The sequence below is a fragment of the Tenrec ecaudatus genome, chromosome X (assembly GCF_050624435.1).
Source record: "Tenrec ecaudatus isolate mTenEca1 chromosome X, mTenEca1.hap1, whole genome shotgun sequence".
Taxonomy (NCBI): Eukaryota; Metazoa; Chordata; class Mammalia; order Afrosoricida; family Tenrecidae; genus Tenrec; species Tenrec ecaudatus.
Genome location: NC_134548.1, coordinates 133,578,764 through 133,593,546, shown reverse-complemented (window position 1 = coordinate 133,593,546; position 14,783 = coordinate 133,578,764).

Here is a 14,783-nt window from a genome sequence, read left to right as displayed (position 1 = left end):
ATTCAGACATGCCTCCATCCTCCAACCTTCTTACCAATATGTACACCAACCCATTCTCCCAAGGCAAGCTCTGCTTAACTGCTGGGATGAAAAATCCATTGCTATGGCCACAGAGAATCCACACACCTCGTGACCATGAGGTTTATTGGGAATATTAATAGGTTACAATTAGAGTTCATCGATGCACCAGTTCTTTGATCAGGACAGCTTCTTCTGAGCAGTGGCTGGAGGCAGGACTCTCTCTGGTCCAGTAGAGTTCCAAGTGTTCATCTGACAATTGACCCTGATAACTATTTACCCACAACTGAATCATATAATCAGTACCTTCCCCATCTGCTCTTACCCAGACTCATCAGGAAAGAGTTGTTTAATAGAAGTTACAAAGATTATGGCTAGAAAAGCCTTATTAAATAATTTAGGACATGACACCATGGGCATTATTATCTTCAAAATGCTTGAATGATGAGTATTATATAATGATCCATTTATTAATTATACATCCCCCCCTGTGCATAATAATATTAAGTTGTCAGAGGCTGTGGAGTCAGTTCCAAGTCGTCGCAACCCGCTGTACCACAGAGCAAAGCTGCCTGGTCCTGCATCGGCCTCGCCCGTTCTTTTGTCGCTGCCCAGTGAGCTATAGTGCCAAGCCATCGTGTTGAGGGTCTTCCTCTTTGTTTTGCTTCCCCTCTAATAGCTGCACCAAGCACGATGTCCTTCTCCTGACAGCATGTCCAAAGTCAGCGAGATGAAGTCTCGCCATCGTGGCCTCTAGGAAGCATCCTGGCTGCCTTTCTTGCGTGGCAGATCTGTTTGTCCCCGGCACTCCACAGTACTTTCACTATTCGTCCATTTTCAGTCTTTCTTATTCAGCCAGGTGAAGATTTAGCAAACATTTTTATATTTAGGCGGGACATATATCAATTCACGATGCAATGAATTCATATTTGATTTGGCATAATAATGAATACCTGAATTACTGTATAGTTATAAATGTGGTTAACTAAGGGTGTGGGTTTGGCCCACATACCAGATGTAGCCACCAAAATGAACAATCTCAGCAAAGAAGTGGGTAACTTTCTGCAGTTTTATTAAGGATTCTGCCTGGGAATTTCCCCTCTACACCAGGTCTTATACACTCCTTCATCTACCACATCTTACTCAGACACTCTGCACTGTATTTTTAAACACAAAATGCTTCGGGGGTCTGAGCTAATTGACTTACAATAAGAATCCCCATGGTATTTCTCAGAAAACCGGAACACACCAGAAGTTACTTCACCTGCCATTTCTCATTTGGGGGGAAACAGACCAACTGTACTGCTCACACCGCTGAGAAAATATGGGTCCTCCCAGCACCCAGCTCTTTTTTCCTGGCAACTCTTTGGCATTCGTGATAGTGTGAACTAAAGGACAAACTCTATTCCAACACTAAACCAGGAACATTGCCCAGACTGTGTGTTTGGTGATAGGCTCCACCTGAAGCTTCAAGACGCAAAAATTCAAACTTCATCACAGGGTTTTTATAATAGCTTCTGTAGCACAAATTAATATTAATTCAATTGACAAAAGATGGATATTCACTAGTTCACCTTGGGGGACCATTTCTACTTTGTCAACCAAAATGTATCTAAAATTAAGATACAGTTCTGTTCAAAATATCCCTCAAAGAGTGCTGCTCCTTATGTCGTTGGTAAACCTTTGGACAACAGAACTTGTCAAAAAAGCCTATAAAGAATCACAGTCCTACTTGTGTGGGTATTTGCTTTTGTCTATAGGGCACAGTTGGTAACATTTTTTTGTAAGTGAACATGTGTCTATCCTGTTAGACTGCTGGGTGTGCCGTATTGGATTATACTGTCCACCACCACAAAAATCTTGACTGCTTTGTCTCTTAGGCAACAACCACCCACACTCCTAGAGGACCACGTTCCATTAAAACACTCAGCTGCCAGTCAGAACTGTCTCCTAGTTTCCTGAAGCTGTAAATCTTTATAGGACCAGACATCCTCTTCTTTCTCTCTGGGAGCAGCTGGTTGGTTTGCAGTTCTGAGCGTGGAGATTAGCAGCTCAAGGACTGACCCTCTATGTCACCAGGGCTCCCTTCTCAATGCCATTGAATCATCTCTGACTCATGGAATCCTGGTTGTTTAGTAGACTACACACTGAACCAGTAACCACATGATCAGTGGTTTAATCCCACAAGCCACTCCATGAGAGAGAGAGAAGGTTGTCTACTCCCATAAAGATTTACAAGTCTCTAAAGCCCCAAAGGGGCAGTTCTACCCTGTCTGAATTTTAAGGAGCCCTGGCAGTTTAAGGGCTTACAAATTGGACTGCTAGCTGCAAGGTCAGCAGTTCAAAATCACTATTCACTCCCAGGAAGAGAGAGAAGATTTTCCTGTTGTTTTTGTTTGTTTGTTTGTTTGTTTTCCTAACCCTAACCATAACCCAAGATAAGATTGTCTAATCCATCAAAAGTTGCAGCCTTAGAAACTCACAGGGGCAGTTAAACCCTGTCATTTATGGTCACTATGAGGATTTGAGGGCTCCATTAGAGGACTTAATGATACAAAACAGTGACTCTATACTCAGCTGATTCCTGACACCAAAATGGAGCCCCCAAGACTTACCACAAGCCTCAAGTGGTATAGAAGATGGAGCAAGAGCTAACGCGTTTTTGGCTGAGACCCAGTCACTCTAGTTGTGTGGTGCTGAAGGGTAAGTATTGGGCTGCTAATCACCAGGTCCAAGATTCCAAGGCACTGATTGTTCCAAAGGAGAAAATGAAGCTAACTTTCTCCCACAGAGATTTATAGTCTTATAAACCCTATATAGAGTCAATATAGATAGTGACTCAATGACATTGGTTTCCTCCTCTGGGAGGTATAAGGCAAGCATTGGCCCAGTGGGGACAAATAAATGGCAACTCTTCTTTTTCTAATGTTTCACAGATCTCTTAAACCAACAAAAGGGGTGGAGGGATCATGTCTAATTTATCATGAAAACTCCACTGAAAAAAGCCCACTCATCAGAACCGTCCATGCATTCCTCCTTCCCCACTCCAGCACTCAGGTTAATAGAGGTTTCCTTATCACAGGTACAGCAAATGAGTGAATGTAGATCAGAAGCCGCTGAGTTCTCACTATTGACTCACGTGAAAAATGGAATACCACTTCCAGCAGTTGTTCTGTTCCATACCTCCCCTGTGTTCCAATCCTCCATTTGCAGCCAGTGATTAAAATACAATCCTTTCGCCTACAGTGAAGCCCTCTTTGGATTCTTCAGTTATTGCTCATGTTCAAGAGAGGCTGAGACTATCTGTTATTGGGCTCCAGGTGGCATCTCCCCTGACCTGCGCTTAGGCCCCCAGCCTAGAGGGCAGGCACGGAAATGAAAGCTGTGACCTTCAAATTGGAAAACGCAGACTGCTGGTTAACAGCTTTGACTAAAGGTTTACGATTAGGGAGAATCCTGGGGAAAATGGTGTCTTCTTTGAGAAATTAATTTCTTTTCATTATCCATGCTTCATTAGTAGACTTAGCCAGAAATAATGATAACATATAAGCTCCTTGTTCTAATATGAGTCTAGAGGGATATAATATTTAGCCATGCTTATGAGATAAAAAAAACAGATCACAGAAATCTGAGGGTAGAGTGGGAGAGCGGTTGGCTTGGCTGTTCATAAAATACAATTTGCAGTAAACAGATGTGATTTCTGAGATTGATTAGAACCCCACTAGCTTCCAATGTGACACACATGACACCATCTCCTCCCAAGCATTTCATCAAAGTGTTTTCCATCTGTCATAAGAAACAGAAAGTTGACAATGGATCCCCCGAGGGAACCCTGTGATACTGCCCAGGAGGTAACAGAGGCCATAGTGTCCTGAAACCTAACTCTGTTCTCAAGATCATCTTGAAGAATATAACTGAGCTCTTGTTAGAGTTTGTTCTCATAGAAACCAGAGTTCTCTATTTAAGAAAACCAGGCTTCCCCCAAAAGAGCCTTAGATGCACTGTCAGGTAAGCATTGGACACAAGGTTGGTGGTTCATCCCAACCAGCCGAAGCTTGGGAAAATGATGAAGCTGACCTCTCCTGTAAAGACTGAGAGCCTCACAAACTCTAGGAGTCAGAACTCACTGGATGGCATTGGCTTTCTTTTTGCTTTTTGTTTGTTTGTTCATTTGTTTTGGCTTATTCATCCCAATACACTGATTTCAAATATCTCTATTTAGCCAAATCTGATGATCCAATCAGGAAAATACCTAACAGTGACTGTGGGCTACACCAAAATCCAGCCTGGGATTCCTAAGAAGTTCCAAGTCGATCCCACTTGTATTTTACAATGCTGTTACTTTATATCCATCTATTTACCCCCATCCCCTGACTCACTCCACCCCCATTTTAAAATCATTGCTCAGGGAAAATACTGAAATATTAGGCAACTCAGTCACTTAATTCCAGAGAATAAGGTATATGTTCTCCCTTCTCGTGGTTAGGGATGGCAGAGGTCAGATAGTACTCTAAGAAGTCTCTTGGGTTTTCTCCATTAACTCCAATGGTAAAGAATAAAAAAATATACAATCTGAAAAGAGAACCCTGAGGGATTAATTACAAAAAAACTGTCAAAAATAGCCAGCAAGTGATACTCAGGAGTAGGAATCCAAAGCCGAAATCCAGACAGAACTGACACCTAGTAATAAGTACTTAATAAATGGTGTGTATTCTGAAGAGACAGCTTTCTTCTAGATCAAAGCTTTTAAGATGGAAAAACCACAGTTAATAATGGGCAAAGAAAGATATTTATAAAGCCTGCTATGATAGCCATCTCTGCGAAAGTAAGTCTATTGTTCTCATATTCAAATCCTCATAATAAGGTTGCTTCATTAAGTAAGAGTACTTCATGAATAATCTCTCTTATAATGAGCCAAAATTTATTTTCTTGATAACATTTTCAGGTTTGCTGGAGCTCAGCCCTTCAGTCCCAAAGAGAGCAAGGTTAGTCCCACTTTCTCCTGACTACCTCTTGAAGCTCAAATAGTTTAAGACAGACACAATCTCTATGTGTGTCCTTTCTCTAAGCAAAACAACTCTGCTTCGTTCAGCCATTGTTTGTGTAGAATATGCTTTTTAGAGCGTATATAACAGACGCTTTCATTTTGCTTCCTAAGGAGTTCTAAACATTATTGGGTATTATCTGAGTTGCTTATATTAGTGAAGAGAATTAATCACATGGCATATAACTCTCTCCTACCATCTTGTGGCAGGGTAGTGTAGGAAAATTCAGAGTTGGTTATTAAAGAGTAAAGGAAATGGTAAAAAAAATAAAACCAACTAAAATACTAACATAACAAAACCAACAGTCTCTGAACCATAGCTTTCTGGCATTATCTAATCTTCTCACCACCAAAAAAAAAACTCACTGCCATTGAGTCAAGTATGACGCATAGCAACCCTTTAGGTCAGGGTTATCAGCACACAGCATTACTCACTATGGCACTGGGGTTCCCCTTGGTACAATAAAAACCTATTCTTAAAAATCAGTCATTTTCAAAGTTAAAAAAACAGGACCACCTCGTCTTCAAACGGATGCGATATAATAACAGCTAAAGAAATAAGAGTACCAAACTAAACCTACTGCCATGAAGTTGCTCCAACTAATAGTGGCCTTCACAGTACAGGCAGCCTTATTTTTCCAAGCTAGTGTGTTTGAACTGCTGCTGACTTCGCAGTTAGCAGCCGAATGCCTCACCAACAGTGTTATCAGAGGTGCTACATTCAAATCCTGGCTCTAGTTGTACAGCTTTGAGAAAGTTACTTAACTTTGCTGCGCTTTAACATTTTTTATATATCTATAAAATGAAGACCGTCAGAAAGGTGGCTGCTACACCCCATGTAGGGTGCAGGAATGGAGCATGAGCAAAAGCTGGGTGGACACCAAGGCTGTGATCACCACCACAGAGGCGGTGGGAGGCCAAGACACAAGATCTGCAGTAGCAGGCCCATGATACCAAGAAGGCAGAGTGCCTCCAGGTGGAAGTGAAGCAGAAGGCAAGCCCAGAAACAGGCTGAGGTTGAGGCTGGGCCTGTGCCTAGGGCTGGGGCTGGGGCTGAGGCTGAGGCTGGGGCTGTGGCTGAGGTAGCCTCCTTGAACCCTCAGAAACAGCTGGTTGAAAAGGAATGCCTGGCCACAGCCCTGGAAAAGCCAGAGGAGGAAGAGAAAATGGATAAGAGCGAGAGAGTCACGAACGTTATTGTAAACCATCCCTTAAAAGATAAAGGATAGATATAGCTCCAGACAATCCAACTCAAGGAACTCAGCACTGCATTACAGGCAGATCTGAACTATAGGTTTGCTTGATGGAGAGACGAGCATCGCCATGGGAACAACTCCACTGCGGGCACCCTCAAAGCATCAGCCAAACCTGAAAGGTGATTCCAGGAGGAGTTAGGCCCCCAAAATATATACATATTTAAGTGCTATTCAGGTTTTCAGCTTTAGAACATCTTGGAGCAGGGTGCTTTTTATTGCAGTTATTAATTTGTAAGTATGATAAGTCCTATCTGGGATCACATGATGGTCCCGTCCTTTCTCCATTCCCTTTCCCTTCCAGCCATGCACAGAATGGATCTGATGCAAAAGCAACCACTTATTTGTTCTCCTGCCTCAGTTTTAAAAGTGAAAAGGACAATTATGTATTTCCCACTGACTCAGCCCTATGAACCTTATCCCGTCACCCTACTCTGGGTCTGAAGCTGCTGTCACTCAAAGTGCCTCATATTGGTCAGTGCTAGAGAAATCATGAGTACCTCATGTACTAAACTTATTTGAAATTTGAAACTTTGCTTACTGGGCACTGGGGTGCACAGGGGATGCGTGTGGCTGTGAGTTTGCTTTCCAGTCTGTAGGCTTGCAGTGTGCAAAACTTCTACATGTTCCATCCTCACCTAGTTCCACCCTTTTGCTGAGGTTTCTGTGGGGTCAGATATGTGTGCATTCTGCAGCATAATGGCTTAACATGGACTCTCTTTTGAAGGGGTCTTTTTGGGAGGCCTGACTTGGAGAAAGAGAAACCAAGAGTACAAGTGTTTGATACTACAAATTGGCAAATATATTTTTGAAATAAAGAACCATTCCTTCCACACACAAAAAAATGAGGATAGCAGCATCTACTTTACGGTGGGCTGTAAGGATGAAATGAGATGATTAGAAACATGGAGAACACTGGCTGGCTCATAATAAGTACTTGCAAGTATATCTCTGTTATCATTATAATGTGCTAACAAAATCTTACCAGGAAGTTAAATATCTACATAAAAGAGATAAAAAGTGTCCCTACTCTATGTGATACTAACTACGCCACCCTCACCCCACTGCTTTTTCTCTTCAGACACAGAATGCGTAATAAATTATTTTACCCCTTGGGGTTAAGAAAATAGTAGCATTGGAAACACAGGGCAAAAGTAAGTTATCCAGAAGGAGTTTATTTCTCTTGAAAGGTACAAGAAATAGAATAGGGTTTTGTGTTTTGATTTGTTCGTTTTAGGGAAGAAAACACAAATATGTACATAGCCAATCAGCTGGCCACAGCAGAACTGAGAAGAAGCATTGTGGGAAAAGAATGCTGTAGTAATGAGTTTGGATTTATTATATATTAATAAAAGTACTTAATATGTATCAACTCCCCACACCTCACAACAAACCTATTATCATCTCTTATCATTTTAGAGATGCGGATAATAGGTACACACACACACACACACACACACACATCTGTTGGTCACACATCAATTCAGACTTGCAGTGGCCCTGTAGGCCCAGTTGAACTGCCACATAGGTTTCCAAGACTTATCTTTCTGGAGGTGGACTGCTCCAACTTTTTCCTGTGACGTGGTTGTGAAGTTCAAACTACTAACTTTTGTTAGAAACCTCAAACTATCCCTGCACTGCCTAGGCTCCTGATAATAAGCACAGAGAAGTGAAATCACTTGCCCACAGTTACATAAGAGATCAACGAGGAGCTGAGATTCCGACCTAGGCGCTCCTTAGCGTGCATCAGCCCAATAGAGTGGATCTCCTGAAGGAGATCAAGACAAAGGCGGACGCACAGGACTGTGCTCGGCCCTGCTCCGATGCTCTGAAACGAAGTCTCCCAAACAGTACGAACTCAGACATCAGATCGATGTTCCAATCCTTGTGACTTCTCTTATAAGCTGTGTGGTCTTAAATAGCACACGGAAGATCTATCTCTGAGCCCGATGTTACAATGTTTTCTTGAGGAGCAGAAATCATTCGTCGAAAGCACCTAATAGGGGGTGCACGACTTTCAATATGCAATAAATGTTATTACTGATGCTCACTATATTTTCAAAATACAGGCCCTATTACTTTTTATGTTCCCCAGTTTAGAAGTGAACATCATCCCTATGGTACACAGGAACATACAATCAGTCAGCAATTCACACGAAACTGGCAATAGGTCAGCCCAGGGCAGGGTCTCACATTGAAAATTCCCCAGTGTCCAGCCCAATCATTCGCAACACACAGCTTCCTCTGTCAAGTTCCCCAATTGCTCCTTTTCTTCTGAAGCTGGCCTTTCTCACTCCAAGAGGAGAGTGAGCACTTGTGACCAGAGTCAAAGATGAAGATTAGACAGGTTTCCTGAGTGACAGGAGGATCTTCAGGCACTTTCTGGAAAAGATTGGTTCCTACCAACCAACTGGCAGAGAACAATGTGACAGCAAGCCACATAAATGCAAGTATCCGCGGGTGGAGTAATGTCAGAGACAAAGAAAACTCTTTAAAATATTAAAGGCAAACTCCTTTACTGGTGGCCACAGATAAGATGGAAGCATTTACCATCGACAGGGCCCGTGACAGTGATGAATGGAACTATTCTGGAACTGTGAAAGAAAGGGGCTGCCGTAAAGGGGCCAGGCAGGCAGGCATCCGAGGGGTGGGGAGGATGCGGTGGGCGGGGGAGCAGGAAGAGAATGAGAACTACCTCTGTGTGGGCGGAGGCATTTTCAGTGGCAGAACGAAAAATATAGAAATAATGTTGCTGCTAGTACTTCAAAGGCCCGGGCAGGCATCAGTTCCCACCCACCCCCTATTCCCCCACACTCTAACATCAGGGAAGCTACAGCTTCAAGGGAAGCATGAGGGGGAGGGGAAATGGGTAAAATGCATTTTGACAAATGAAACTAAACAGGGTCATTTATTAAATCCCGAGAGAAGAAAGAGGATCCCTATGTCAGGGCCAGTATACTGAGTGACGTCATCAGTGACTGCAAACCACTGTTCCCCATCACTTAAGAGGGACAAATATGAAGGAGCAGCAACGTTTCAGAGTCGTCCTTCAGTCTCTTCACTCCCAAGCTAGAAGATGGCACAGTGCCAGAAATAAAGAAAGCCTGAGTCATGACTGGAATTGAAAGAAAAGTCTTGAAAATGGAAGATGAGTTATGGAAATGGGTTTGTTTCTCATAAATGAAAAATTTTAAAAAGATTTTTAAGCTCACTCCAATTCTCTAAAAACTGTTACAAAGACACACACACGCATAAAAAAACCCACCTCTGTGCACTTCGGTTTTACATACCTGCCTGTTTCAGTGTAGATCAGCATGCTCTTGGATCACTTGTCCCTTTACCCCAACCTCCTTGCTCTTAATCCTGATGTTACTGGCGGATGAGAACAAGACATAGGCACGGCCCTCGAGGAAATTAGAGACTACTTGAGGCACCAACATCAACAGGCATAAAACAGTTCAATTAAATTTAAGATGGCATCTCTACCAGAATCAAAATGATAACATAAAAGAGCCCTCTCCTACATCCCACAAACACACATACACTCCCCTGCCCAAAGCTTAATGGAAAATGAAAAAGACAACCCAAAGTAAAGGCATCTCTGAAAACCAAGCAAACCGTTTTCACTGAGTCTTCACAAATGAGTTGGATTTACAGTTGTTGTTGCTAGGGAACACCGAGTCAACTGTGATTCAGAGCAACCTTATGTATCACAGAAGGAAACACGGGCAGGTCTTGCTCTGGCTTCATAGTCGCTGCTATGTTTGAGCCCATTCCTGCAGTCACTGTGCTAATCTAGCTCAGTCACAGTCCTCTACTTCTCTGTGGACATTACGAAGTGTGCGGCCCTTTTCCAGGGACTGGTCCCTCCTAATAGCAAGTGCAAAGTGCATGAAACAAATGTGTCGCCATTCTTGCTCCAAAGGAGCATGCTGACTGGACTTTCTCATTCTATAGAGAATGAAAAGAGAGGAGCCATTCTGAAATGGAGGCACCTTCCATTACCACTAACTTTTTCTTGACCTCACATTCTCACAAATCCAAAAGGTCAAGTTTTTTAGACTTTTCAAAGTTCCTTTTAATCACCCTGTGATCATGATAGATGATCACATGATAGGTTTTTAGTTTTTAAAAAGAGCAAAACATCATTTCCTTGTTTCTAATCTTTTCTTACTTGAGTGATCCTGGAACTTCAAGTGTTTTCCATTGAAAGCTTATAAAAAGAGACTATGTATACGTATATATGTATGTATATACCATATTAAATGAAGGGGGAAGTGCAGAGTGGAGACCCAAGGCCCAAGTGTCGGCCAATGGAGATCCCCTCATAGAGGGGTTTAGGAGAGGAGATGGGTTAATTAGGGTGCGCGGTAGTACCGATGAAGAACACAGCTTTCCCCCAGCTCCTGGATGCTTCCTCCCCCCAACTACCATGATCCGAATTCTACCTTGCAGGGCTGGATAGGACAGAGGCTGTACACTGGTACATATGAGGGCTGGAGGTACAGGGAATCCAGGGTGGATGATACCTTCAGGACCAAGGGTGTGAGGGACGATGCTGGGAGAGTGGAGGGTGAGTGGGTTGGAAAGGGGGAACTGATTACAAGGATCCACATGTGACCTCTTCCCTGGGAGAGGGACAGCAGAGAAGGGGGGAAGGGAGAATCCGGATAGGGCAAGATATGACAAAATAACGATGTATAAATTACCAAGGGCACATGAGGGAGGGGGGAATGGGGAGGGAGGGGGAAAAAAAGAGGACCTGATGCAAGGGGCTTAAGTGGAGAGCAAATGCCTTGGGAATGATTGGGGCAGGGAATGTATGGATGTGCTTTATACAATTGATGTATGTATATGTAAGGATTGTGATAAGAGTTGTATGAGTCCCTAATAAAATGTAAAAAAAGAAAAGAGGAGAAAAAATGATTAGGGCAAAGACTGTACAGATGTACTTTATACAATTGATGTATGTATATGTATGAACTGTGATAAGAATTGTATGAGCCCCAATAAATTGTTAAAAAAAAAAGAGAGAGAGACACAGAGCTGAACTCAGAGTCAACCCATCCAGAGCAGGGCCCTAAGCCTGAACTTTAAACCAGATCCACCACTAGATGCTTTTGTGGCTGATGGTCCAAGAGGGCCACCCTTTGAGAAACACTGGTGCCGCTCTCACCAAAACTATACCCCCTGAAATAAGCCTCTTGGTAGTACTGAGCCAGAGGGAACTGGGAGAATAAAAATATACATATTTCAGATGTGATTCAACATCCCCCTCATCACCACCCCCAACCTCCAGCTGTTTTATTCCATGGATACAGGAAAAATGAAATCACAAAAACTGTCAAGAATCCATCAATCCCCCTCCCCCCCCACACACATAATGCATACAAAATAAAGAGGAACATCAAGTTAAGATTGAAGAGTTGGCCCAATTTTCACTTCAAACCCACAAAGTTAACATTAGGTTCGAAGTCTAACAGGCAAAACTATACTCTCCTGTCCTAGCCGGGCTCGGCGTCTTGGACTGGAGGCAATGATCTCAGGACTATCAAGCTAGTAGCAGCAACTAATTAAAGAAAAATCGACAATAGTTCTAAAGCTACAAAACCCAAGGCATCACATTTTGACTAGTAAAGGCCACTGATTCCTTTCCACCTCCCCTGAGGTTCTATAAAATAGCTCAACACTTACCTCATGCTGCTCAGGATGGCCAAATACCCTCCTAAAAGAACAGCTTTTGTTAAGAGTTGGAGCTGCTAATAGAAAGGTACGAGTAAGTGATACAGACCCACCAGCTACTCTGAGGAGAACAAGGAGACTGCCTATCCCCATAAAGATGAACAATCTTGGAAACCCTATATAGGGCCCCTATGGGGCAGAAGGGCAATGGGCAAGGCACAGCTTTGAGCATAGTGCTGATGATTCCAGAATCTTCCAAACATCCATCTATGTCTACTCTATTGAGTAGAACAGATTGGACTACTTCTTAATCTGACAGTCAAATGCATCTCCACTGACTCCAAACAATCTGTAAAGCCTTATTGACTGTCACCTATCAAGGGACCCAGAGTGGCACACAGATCAATGCTACTGGCTGCTCACCGAAAAGCTGACTGTTCAAACTGATGAGATGTGGCCGTCTGCCTACGTCAAGTTTTACGGCCTTGGAAACCCTATGAGGAGTTCAGACTCATCTCAACAGCATGGCCTCAGCTTTTCCATTCCTATTGTACCACACTCTTCCCCACTGACCAGACTTCTCCTACACTTTGACCTGGCATTGGGCATGCCAGCCCCTCTTCTCAGAATGGCCACAATGTGTGCCCTTCCCCCCTGCCTTTGATGCCTCCATGAATATTTCCTGAATTCCTAATCAAAAGTTATCTCCCACTACGAGTTTTGCTTCAGAGGCATTTGGGCACACAGAAATGGTGATGGAATGATTTGGAAAAGGATAGCAAGAATGGTTGTGCAGCTTGAACATATAATCTATCCTACTGTATTGCATACATAGGGATTAAGATGGAGCATGTTTTATTACGTAAATGTTCACCACAATTAAGAAACCAAACTCTCCCTCTCATTGGGACTGCCACTGCATGTGGTAGCTCCTTCATGGCACTTGTTACATTCTTCCTGCTTTGTAGATGACCATGCCTATCTCTTGCCTCACCTATTAAAGTTGAGCCCTTTGAAAGCAAGCGTCATGTTTTATCCCACGACATGTGATGCAGAAACTTGCTAGATGTTTTTTGTTTTATTTTGTTTTTTTAATGAGAAGAGGTTAAACAGAGGCTGCTATAACAACTGACAGATAGTCTCAGAAAACCCTTTCCACCCACAGAAGTGTCATGGCTCCAATAAGGATAGATGGAACCTTGCTACTTAAAACACATTTCCCCCTGGATACTATACTGATACAACCTTCCATTTCTTTTCCTTTTTCAATGAAAATGCTAATTTGGAACCCCTGATAAATAATAGTGGGATAAGAGCAGCCAGTTTTGATGGCACAGGCTGTCCTCTGCCCATCTTCACTTCCTTTGCACTAGCTCTTATTTAAGCCTTACGTTTATCATAAAGATAGTGTTCAGGAATTAGAGAACACAGTGGCTGCATCAAAGGGCGCAAACGTAGGAATAGTCGTGAGGATGGTAGAGGATCAGGCAGTGTTTGTCTCTGCTGTGCACAGGGTCACGATCAGTCGGGCCTGACCCAATGTCACCTAGCAGCAACAGCAACCACCACCATTCTTGGTTGAAGCATGTGCAAATGTTACCCTCCACCCTGGTTCAGGCTTAAAGCAAAAGGAGAATTTCCATGCCCCAGTAGGTTCAGCATCCACATCTCTCCCCCATAGGCTCTCCCATAGCATATCGCCTTCTGGGAAAGTCCAGCAAGTGGAAGGCAAACCACCCGTCACTCCAAGGGAGCTCACATTCTAGCAAGACCCACAGAATCAAAAACCCACTTTTCATTTTCTTAAGGCACAAACTAAGTGACCATTACATGATACTCAATGGACACTGAGTTCAAGGTTGATTCTAAGCACAGGCTTAATGATCACAGGCTTAGACCACATGGGTAGAAGTTATATCAACCTGTCTCAGTGCCTGAAATTCCACCATTTCCAGAAAGTAAGGCACTGAGAACCCCATTTACAGCAGTAATGTTTTCTGAAGGCAAGTTTGATGATGATTAACTGGATACATAACGTCACAAATATGCAAGTCAGTGACAGAATCAGAATCTGCTGAACAGGAATGAAGTCCAACCAAGGTTGTTCCAGACAAGCACGTAGTAAGAAACATTTCAACCACCTTCAGTGCCTTCTTCAAGGAACTCTCAGTCTAATGGAGAAGAGAGATCTATAAATGGATCATCTTACTGCCACAAGGTAAGGGACATGATAGAGGCATGCAGAGGTACCATGTAGGAGAAGCACAGCCGTACCTGAAGGGGCTAGAGAAGGCTCAGAAAATGAGGCATCTGTGATCTATCTTGAAAGAAGAATAGGAATTAGCAAAGAGAGGTGGAAACTGTGTCCTTCACAGAGTGATTTGCATGGGCAAGGATATGAGATGACCTTTTGTATGTCTAAATATGTACTGAAGGAACAGTAGTAGTAAGACTTATAAGCCATTTCATATTCCTACGGCATTAAGTAGGAGTCAGAAAGCAGAAGAGGCAGCCAGAGGCAGGTAAGAAAGACAGACAGATCATGAAAGGCCGTGTATATCATGCCAGTGAGCTGAGCTGGCTGCTCAATTCAATAGGAGCATTGGAGGGTTTTTAGAAGGGGCATGAGCCAAGCATATTTATATTTGGAAAGATCAACGGTGCTTGTGTGAGATGTGGCTTGGAAAGAAGCAGTGTTAGAGGTAGGGAACATAATTAAGGAGCTGTCGCAGTACGTCCAGAGACCTGCTACTTGGCCTTTGTCTCCTTTCCTTCCCTCCTTACAC